Source organism: Mya arenaria, chromosome 4 (genome assembly GCF_026914265.1).
Source record: "Mya arenaria isolate MELC-2E11 chromosome 4, ASM2691426v1".
In the NCBI taxonomy this organism is placed as follows: Eukaryota; Metazoa; Mollusca; class Bivalvia; order Myida; family Myidae; genus Mya; species Mya arenaria.
The window spans coordinates 78,688,122-78,698,629 of NC_069125.1; positions in this window are offsets into that span (position 1 = coordinate 78,688,122).

Genomic DNA, 10,508 nt, shown 5'->3' on the forward strand with positions numbered 1-10,508 from the left:
GCTCAATGTGGGCTATTGTCATTGCTCATGGTACATTCTGCTCGATGACGCCTATTGTCATTGTCCATGGTACATTCTGCTCAATGTAGGCTATTGTCATTGCCCATGCTCCATTCTGCTCGATGCGGGCTATTAATATTGTTCATGGTCCATTCTGCTCGATGTGGGCTATTAACATTGTCCATGGTACATTCTGCTCGATGCGGGCTAATAATATTGTCCATGGTACATTCTGCTCGATGTCAGCTATTGTCATTGTCCATGGTACATTCTGCTCAATGTGGGCTATTGTCATTGCCCATGCTCCATTCTGCTCGATGCGGGCTATTAATATTGTTCATGGTCCATTCTGCTGGATGTGGGCTATTAATATTGTCCATGGTACATTCTGCTCGATGCGGGCTAATAATATTGTCCATGGTACAATATGCTTGATGCGGGCTTTTGATATTGTCCATGGTACATTCTGCTCGATGCGGGCTATTGATATTGTCCATGGTACATTCTGCTCGATGTGGGCTATTGTCATTGCCCATGGTCCATTCTGCTGGATGTGGGCTATTGACATTGTCCATGGTCCATTCTGCTCGATGCGGGCTATTGACATTGTCCATGGTACATTCTGCTCAATGTGGGCTATTGTCATTGTCTATTCTGCTCGATGCCGGCTATTGATATTGTCCATGGTACATTCTGCTTGATGCGGGCTATTAATATTGTCCATGGTACATTCTGCTCGATGCGGGCTATTAATATTGTCCATGGTCCATTCTGCTCGATGCGGGCTATTGTCATTGTCCATGGTACATTCTGCTCAATATGGGCTATTGTCATTGGCCATGGTCAATTCTGCTGGATTTCAACTATTGTCATTGGCCATGGTCCATTCTGCTCGATGTCACCTATTGTCATTGCCCATGGTCCATTCTGATGGATGTCAACTATTGTCATTGCCCTAGGCCCATTCTGATGGATGTCAACTATTGTCATTGCCCATGGTCCATTCTGCTCAATGTGGGCTATTGTCATTGTCCATGGTACAATCTGCTTGATGCGGGCTATTGTCATTGCCCATGGTACATTCTGCTGGATGTCAACTATTGTCATTGTCCATGGTTCATTCTGCTGGATGTCAACTATTGTCATTGCCCATGGTCCATTCTGCTCAATGTGGGCTATTGTCATTGTCCGTGGTACATTCTGCTTGATGCGGGCTATTGTCATTGCCCATGGTACATTCTGCTTGATGTGTGCTATTGTCATTGCCCATGGTACATTCTGCTTGATGCGGGCTATTGTCATTGTCCATGGTCCATTCTGCTCGATGTGGGCTATTGTCATTGTCCATGGTACATTCTGCTGGATGTCAACTTTTGTCATTGTCCATGATCCATTCTGCTCAATGTGGGCTATTGTCATTGTCCATGGTACATTCTGCTCGATGACGCCTATTGTCATTGTCCATGGTCCATTCTGCTCAATGTGGGATATCGTCATTGCCCATGCTCCATTCTGCTCAAAGGCGGTCTATTGATATTGTCCATGGTACATTCTGCTCAATGTGGGCTATTAATATTGTCCATGGTACATTCTGCTCGATGCAGGCTATTGTCATTGTCAATGGTCCATTCTGCTCAATGACGCCTATTGTCATTGTTCATGGTCCATTCTGCTCGATGCGGGCTATTGTCATTGTCCATGGTCCATTCTGCTTGATGCGGGCTATTGTCATTGCCCATGGTTCATTCTGCTCGATGCGGGCTATTGTCATTGGCCATGCTCCATTCTTCTCAATGTGGGCTATTGTCATTGCCCATGCTCCATTCTGCTCAATGTGGGCTAGTTTCAGTGTCCATGCTCCATTCTGCTCGATGCAGGCTAGTGTCAGTGTCCACTCTGCTCCATTGGGCTATTGTCATTGGCCATGGTCCATTCTGCTCCATGCAGGCTATTGTCATTGCCCATGCTCCATTCTGCTCAATGTGGGCTATTGTCATTGGCCATGCTCCATTCTGCTCAATGTGGGCTCTTGTCATTGCCCATGCTCCATTCTGCTCAATGTGGGCTATTGTTATTGCCCGCGTTTGTATATACCCATGGTCTGTTCTGCTCAAAGTGGGCTTGCTGTTATCCATTGTCCATTCTGGTCAATGTGGGTTTTGTCATTGTCTATGGTCCAATCGCTCAATGTGGTCTGTTTTCATTGTCCATTGTTCATTCTGCTTAACGTGGGCTATTGTCATTGTCCATGGTCCATTCTGTTCAATGTGGGCTATCGTTATTGTCCATTCTGCTCAATGTGGGCTATTGTTATTGTCCATGGTCCATTCTGCTCAAAAGTGGGCTATTGTTATTGTCCATGCTCCATTCTGCTCAATGTGGGCTATTGTTATTGTCCAGGGTCCATTCTGCTCAAAAGCGGGCTATTGTCATTGTCCATGGTCCATTCTGTACAAAAGTGGGCTATTGTCATTGTTCATTCTGCTCAATGTGGGCTATTGTTATTGTCCATGGTCCATTCTGGTCAAAAGTGGGCTATTGTCATTGTTCATTCTGCTCAACGTGGGCTTTTGTTATTGTCCATGGTCCATTCTGCTCAATGTGGGCTATTGTCATTGTCCATTCTGCTCAACGTGGGCTATGTTATTGTCCATGGTCCATTCTGCTCAAGGTGGGGGATTGTCATAATCCATTGTTCATTCTGCTCAACGTGGGCTATTGTTATTGTTCATGGTCCAATCGCTCAATGTGGTCTGTTTTCATTGTCCATTGCTCATTCTGCTTAACGTGGGCTATTGTTATTGTCCATGGTCCATTCTGCTCAACGTGGGGGATTGTCATAATCCATTGTTCATTCTGCTTAACGTGGGCTATTGTTATTGTTCATGGTCCAATCGCTCAATGTGGTCTGTTTTCATTGTCCATTGCTCATTCTGCTTAACGTGGGCTATTGTCATTGTCCATGGTCCATTCTGTTCAATGTGGGCTATTGTTATTGTTAGGGATGCAAACGAATATTCGAATATTCGATCGAACGTTTAGTATTCAAATGTTAAAATCGGTATTCGAATATTCAATTATTTTTTTCAAAAAATAATGATATAGACCTTGAGTCTTTAGGGCAGTTGTTGTGTTTAAAATTATATTGTCTTGTTTTTACAACAATACGCATCTTGTGCCTGAGGCGTTAACGAGATGACAATCGAGTGTGCGTCATGTGTCAATTAGGGATCGGTCGTAGGGTACTATAAACAGTGTCCATAATTGTAAAATAACTGGCTATTAGGAAGTGACATCAAACAAGTTTAATTGATTTTCAGTTCTTTTAAATGACCATGCCAATTAAGAATTTAAGGAAGCGGCCTCCACACCCTCTTGTCAGTTTGCCTGCCAATTAAGCTGAGCAATATTGCTCAAATCGGTGATTGATATTATACGCTGAAAGTAGATACCACTTCATTCCTTCAGAATATATGTTCGCAAAACATTATAAGTTAAACTTATTATTATTATTATATATTAGATTTGTATTTCTTAACAACGTAAAAGATGCCAGCCACATCTGAAGTATGGACTTATTTCACGCGCTCTGTTGACAAGAAATCTGTCACGTGCAAACTATGCAGTGTGAGGTTGTCGTACATGGGCACGACGACTAATCTCTGGAATCACGTGAAGGCTAAGCATCCGAGTTCTCAAAGTGAAAGCAGTAAACAGCAATCAATGAAAAAGTTTACCGTTTCTGGTCTTAAACATGATTTGTGTTCTGGGTGCTTTGGGCAAACACTGCAGCTGGCCATCAAGCCGGCATTTGCTCTCCCGGATGTCAACAGGGTCGTCTCCAGATGTCGTAAGCTGGTCGGGCACATCAAACACTCGACTACATTGACGGCCGAAATGCGCAAGCGCCAAACTACTCTAAAGGTGCCCAAACACGAGCTGGTGCAGGATGTTACAACCCAATGGAACATCACGCATGCTATACTGGCCCGGCTGAACGAGCAACGCCGCGTCCTGTCCGACCTCATGCTGGACACTCGGGTTACCCGGAAGGCCGACCAGCACCTGTCGTTGAAGGACGGCGAGTGGACCGTCGTCTCCGAGCTGAGTGACGTACTCAGTCATTTGACTGAGACGACATCGTATATGTCAACGGAGAAGAACGTGTCATGCAGTGAAGTTTATCTCATCGTGACAAGTCTTTTGGACAACACACTCCGTGCATGCGAGGCTGATTCCCATGTCGTCAAGGAAGTGAAGGGTGTTATTGCTGCTGAGCTTCGTCGCCGCTTTCGACCTTCGAACGATGCCACCGCCACATCCACCCTAGTCCTTGCCGCTCTATTGGACCCCCGTTACAAAGACCTGGACTTCCTGTCAACGGAACAGCGGCGCTACACGGAAGACGCGCTCGAGAGTAGATTGGACGATGTTCCATTTCGGTTGCCAACCCCGACGAGAGTGCGTCAACACCCTCCAAACGACCCCGTCTTAGCTTCATGGTTCCAAAGACGACCAAGACGGCTAACGACGAGCTGCGTCGGTACCGGCACGAACCTTCCGACGAGGAGGCCACTCCACTTGCATGATGGAAAAAGAACGAGGGACGCTTTCCTCGCATTGCACATGTTGCTCGCCAACTGCTTGGGATACCTGCGATGTCTGTGCCATCAGAAAGAATTTTCTCCTGCGCCGGACTCATTGTTAACAAACTTAGAAACAGACTGTCATGTGATCTTGTTGATAAGATAATATTTCTGAATAAGAACAAGGCCATCATATGTGATGATTTTATTGATGAGTGATTTCATTGAATTGTGTATGTGCTTGTTATGTGCTTGTTATGTGCTAGATATGTATTTCATATGTCGATGTAATAATATTCGACACGCTGCTATGTATTGTATTGTATTACGATAACACTGGAAACATTCGACAGATAAAGAAAAGGGTATCGTGGTTTATAACTAAAATTAATAGATAACTATAACTTTTTAAAGATTCAATTTTTATCGAATATTCGAATATTCGATCGAAAGAATTACCGAATATTCGAATATCGATTTAGCCATTCGTTTGCATCCCTAGTTATTGTCCATTCTGCTCAATATGTGCTATTGTCCATTCTGCGTCAATGAGTCCCCACTGGAATCAAGTTACAATTTTTCCCAACTCTTCAGGAATGTTGTTTGAGTAATCCTCTTTTCAGCATTGTTTGAAGAATTATATAATTTTAAGTAGAAGAGTACATTGATAGGGAACAAGGGCATTAGAACATCTTCAAGATTTAGGATTAGATTGGATAACCTTAAACTACAAAATGCCATCGTTTGTTTAATTGTATCAAAATACCAACATTTTTCTACAGTTAATTGCAAACATGATGAGTTTCCATTTCTAATTATTAGATATCCTTAAATTCAGTGTTTCATCTAGAAAGATAAGAAAAGCATTTCATATGTGGACAAGCTCGTTATCAGGTGTTCTCACACCTAGATTTCATGTCTTCATTATCATACTGTGTCAGCAACACATTGTGGGTGAAGCCATACATTAAACCTTAATTGAAAATGAAATCAAATTAAGTTCCATGCTTTGACAGTAATGGGGAGCTTAAGTTGATAATATGAAATAATTAACAAACAGAAACTGGTTGTGGCGTTGCTTGATTAGGCAGTTTCTATCTGGCGTTAAAATTATACTTTAAAAATGGATGAAAAATTATGTTTTCATGATAGTTAAAATAATCTAGTAAAGTTGATTTATGATAAAAATGGTCGCAAATTAAATTCCAAAGCCAAAAATGTGATTGAATATTAAGTTTGGGATATAAAGGCATGAATGTTATTGCCAACAAACCATAGATCCTGCAAATTCTAGATTTAGCACTCTTTTTGGGAGTCTCAGTCTATTCAATGTCATTTTTATCCTTAGTCATCTCTGAGTGATCCAGTCATGTTATAGGCTAATTAATTTAACAGGTCAATAAAAACACTCAGATTCTACTTAAAATTAAGTGAAATTGTTTATTGAATACAGTCCGAGGCCTCCATAACAGAATAGGAGTGGGAGAGGGTATTCGGTTTTGTTGAACTTGAGAGGGCAAAGTGATCCTTCCATGTCTGGATTAGGCTTTCATGTCTGGATTAGGCTTTCATGTCTGGATTAGACTTCCATGTCTGGATTAGACTTCCATGTCTGGATTAGACTTCCATGTCTGGATTAGGCTTCCATGTCTGGATTAAGCTTCCATGACTGGATTTGGCTTCCACGTCTAAATAAGACTTCCACGACTGATATAGGCTTCCACGACTTGATTAGGCTTCCATGACTGATATAGATTTCCACGACTGGATTAGACTTCCACGACTGGATTAGGCTGCCACGACTGATATAGGTTTCCATGATTGGATTAGACTTCCACGACTGATATTGGCTTCCACGACTGGATCAGGCTTCCATGACTGGATTAGGCTTCCATGACTTGATATTAGTCTTTCACCACTGGATTAGACTTCCATGACTTGATTAGTCTTTCACCACTGGATTAGGCTTCCATGACTGGATTTGGCTTCCACGACTGGATTAGGCTTCCACTATAGACTGGATTACTACTATAGACTGGATTAGACTTCCACGACTGATATTGGCTTCCACGACTGGATTAGAATTCCATGACTAGATTAGGCTTCCCTGACTGGATTATGTTTCCACAACTGGATTGTACTTCCACGACTGGATTAGGCTTCCACGACTGGATTAGGCTTCCATGACTAGATTTACTTCCATGACTGGATTATACTTCCATGACTGGATAAGGCTTCCATGACTGGATTTTACTTCCACGACTGGATTAGGCTTCCACGACTGGATTAGGCTTTCACCAATTGATTAGACTTCCACGACTGGATTAGGCTTCCATGACTAGATTAGACTTCCACGACTGGATTAGACTTCCACAACTTGATTAGACTTTCACCACTGGATTAGGCTTCCATGACTGGTTATGGCTTCCAATTCTTGGATTAGGCTTCCACGACTGGATTAATCTCGTTGTCATGAATAATTAATGAGGCAGTTTCATTTTCTTCTGCAAAGTACCAGATGCTTTACGGTTGAAAAATATTCTGTGGGAGTTGAACCAGGTCCGCCTTCTCAGTACAATGATATTAGGCAAGACCAAACCACCACGGTGGCTACTGACACTGTAAAGTTATTGAACATTATTTAAGTGTTACATGCCAATTTATTGGAAGAAGAGTTGTCTCTCCTGCCTCATGCATGTGCATTATAATGAGATTTTGTCAGTCAATTGTCTCACGGTTTGTATGAAGTGTAACGGAAAAAAGTACCGTCGTTGTTGAGGATGTAACCAGGTAAGAGCGAATAAATTATGTAGGCTTTCATCACCGGGTAAGAGGGGATATGGAGGCTTTCATAACCAGGTTGGAGGGGATACGGAGGCTTTCATAATCAGGTAAGAGGCATTATGGAGGCTTTCATAACCAGGGAAGAGGTGTTGTGGATGCTTTCATAACCAGGGAAGAGGCGTTATGAAGGCTTTCATAACCAGGTTAGAGGGGATATGGAGGCTTTCATAACCAGGTTAGAGGCGTTAACGGAGGCTTTCATAACCAGGTTAGAGGGGATAGGGAGGCTTTTATGACTGGGTTAGACTGGGTATGTATGCTTTCATATCTGGATTAGACGGGGTATTAATTACTTGAGACGGGGTATTGAGGCTTTCATAACTGGGTTAGACAGGGTATGGTTCTTTGGGTTAGACAGGGTATGATTCTTTTGATTAGACAGGGTATGGTTCTTTGGGTTAGACAGGGTATGGTTCTTTGGGTTAGACAGGGTATGGTTCTTTTGATTAGACAGGGTATGGCTGCTTTCATTACTAAATTAGAGGGAGTAAGGAGGCTTTCATAACTGGATGAGATATGGTTTATGAATGATTCCTTGATTTGATAAGACAGGGTATGTAGGTGATCATAACTGGGTTAGAATGATGTATGGATGCTTTCATTATTGGATAAGATGGTATATATAGGATTCCTTAATATGATAAGAAGGGATATGGAGGTTTCTATAACTTGGTAAGAGGGGATATGGAGGCTTCTATAACTTGATAAGAGGGAATATGGAGGCTTCTATAACCAGATAAGAGGGGATATGGAGGCTTCTATAACAGGGTCAGAGGGGATATGGAGGCTTCTATAACAGGGTCAGAGGGGATATGGAGGCTCTATATCCGGATAAGAGAGAATATGGAGGCTTCTATAAGTCGGTAAGAGGTAATATGGAGGCTTCTTTAACCGGATAAGAGGGGATATGGAGGCTTCTATGACCGGATAAGAGGGGATATGGAGGCTTCTATAACTTGGTAAGAGGGGATATGGAGGCTTCTATAACTTGGTAAGAGGGGATATGGAGGCTTCTTTAACTGGGTAAGATGGGATATGGGGGCTTCTATAACAGGGTAAGAGGGAATATGGAGGCTTCTATAACTGGGTAGGAGGGATATTGAGGGCTCTATAAATGGGTAAGAGGGGGTGTGGAGGCTTCTATAACTTGGTAAGAGGGAATATGGAGGCTTCTAGTAATTGGTAAGAGGAGATATGGAGGCATCTATCAGTTGATAAGAGTGGATCAGGAGGCTTGTATAACTGGGTAAGATGGTGTGTAGAGGCTTCATAAAGTTGGTAAGGGGGATTTGGAGGGTTCTTTAAATGGGTAAGAGGGGGTGTGGAGACTTCTATAACTGGGTAAGAGGGAATATGGAGACTTCTATAAATGGGTAAGAGAGGGTGTGGAGGCTTCTATAACTGCGTTAGTGGGGATGTGAAGGCTTCTATCAATTGGTAAGAGGAGATATGGAGGCTTCTATAACTTGGTTAGAGGGGATATGGGGGCTTTTTTAACTTGGTTAGAGGGAATATGGAGGCTTTTATAACTTGGTTAGAGGGAATATTGAGGCTTCTATAACAGAGTAAGAGGGGATATGGAGGCTTCTATAACAGGTTAAGAGGTGATGTGGAGGCTTCTATAACAGGGTAAGAGGGGATATGGAGGTTATTAATATTTTAACAATGTATTTTCTAATCATGTTAATTGGTTTACTCATGTAAAGTGTTATTAACCATCTTTTAATAAAAAAAATACTTCAAAGAAATGAACCCCATATAAATCTATTGTAAAATTGAAGTGTGAATTAATCAGATTTTGATACTTTTATTCAATGTTTGCAGATTTATTCCAATGATTTAACAACTATAAACATTATGCAGGGCATTGAAATATGTTTTCAAACAGATCTATAAACTTAGATTCCACAAATAGATACAATAATTAACTCTATTCAGAATTCAAATTAAACCTAAGCAATTATTACTGGTGACTTTTTGACAATACCGCTATGAAGTTTGACAAAATGTATAGATGATTTCAAGTCTGAACAGTTTCGTCTATGAATAAATTACCCTTCATTTAAAAACATAATAAAGAAAACACCTATTAACTTTATTTTATACATTATATTAGTTCAGTATAAACGTGGTTTCGGCTTTTCACAATTATTTGATTGGAGTAATAATTTGATAATTGGCTTTTATGGCAAGTATATTACATTTTTTATTAGTTTGACTACATTAAAAATAGGAATTTGAAATTGAAATTTTATTTGATATTTTAATGCATTATTTATTATCTTATCATATTTCATAAAAAATAAAACAACTACAATTTCTTTTAAAAAGAAGAGGTATTAAGTGAATTGCAAAAGAGATTTAAATATGTTAAAATTACAAAAAATAAAATGGAATTTATTCTTAGACTGGCTATGTATTACTATATGTTTCATATCTTGGTGGTTTGGGGTTTGAAACCAACTTAACCCCTGTCAGATTGATGTGAAATAACATAATTATATACCTACATTTGAATTGCATACAACAGGATTATTTCATTCTGTTTAGTGGTAATGATTTATAGAATGTTTTTATGTTTTTCATGACGAAACAGGTAGCCTACTAAGTTTGATTTATCTTAAGAGGGAGCCTCATTATACGTGTATCAGGCTATTGTTCAAACAGCAGACCGGCCAATACAAATATTGTCCACATCATTGTTCTTGTCTATCAATATTTACCTACATGAAATCAGGCTTTAAGTGCGGGTATGAGCCCGGTTATTGATAGCGGGTGCAGTAAATAATGATTTCACTGACCACGGACACTTATATTGGGTTCTAGCTGGTTATTCGATGGTCACCGATGAATGTTTGAAGTGGTTTTCAAAGCTTAGGTGAGAAAAATACAACACCTATATGACCTGACTTTGGCCTTGTTATATCAGGCTGTCCAATGTGTTTGTAGATGTATGAAATGGAAACAGTTTATCTAGATGTAGGCACAAACATTGTTTAAAATATCTCTTCAAAAGTGAGTACAAAATGCAACCTTTTTAGGTACATTTTTCCTGTCAATGATTATAGGCATAGTCCC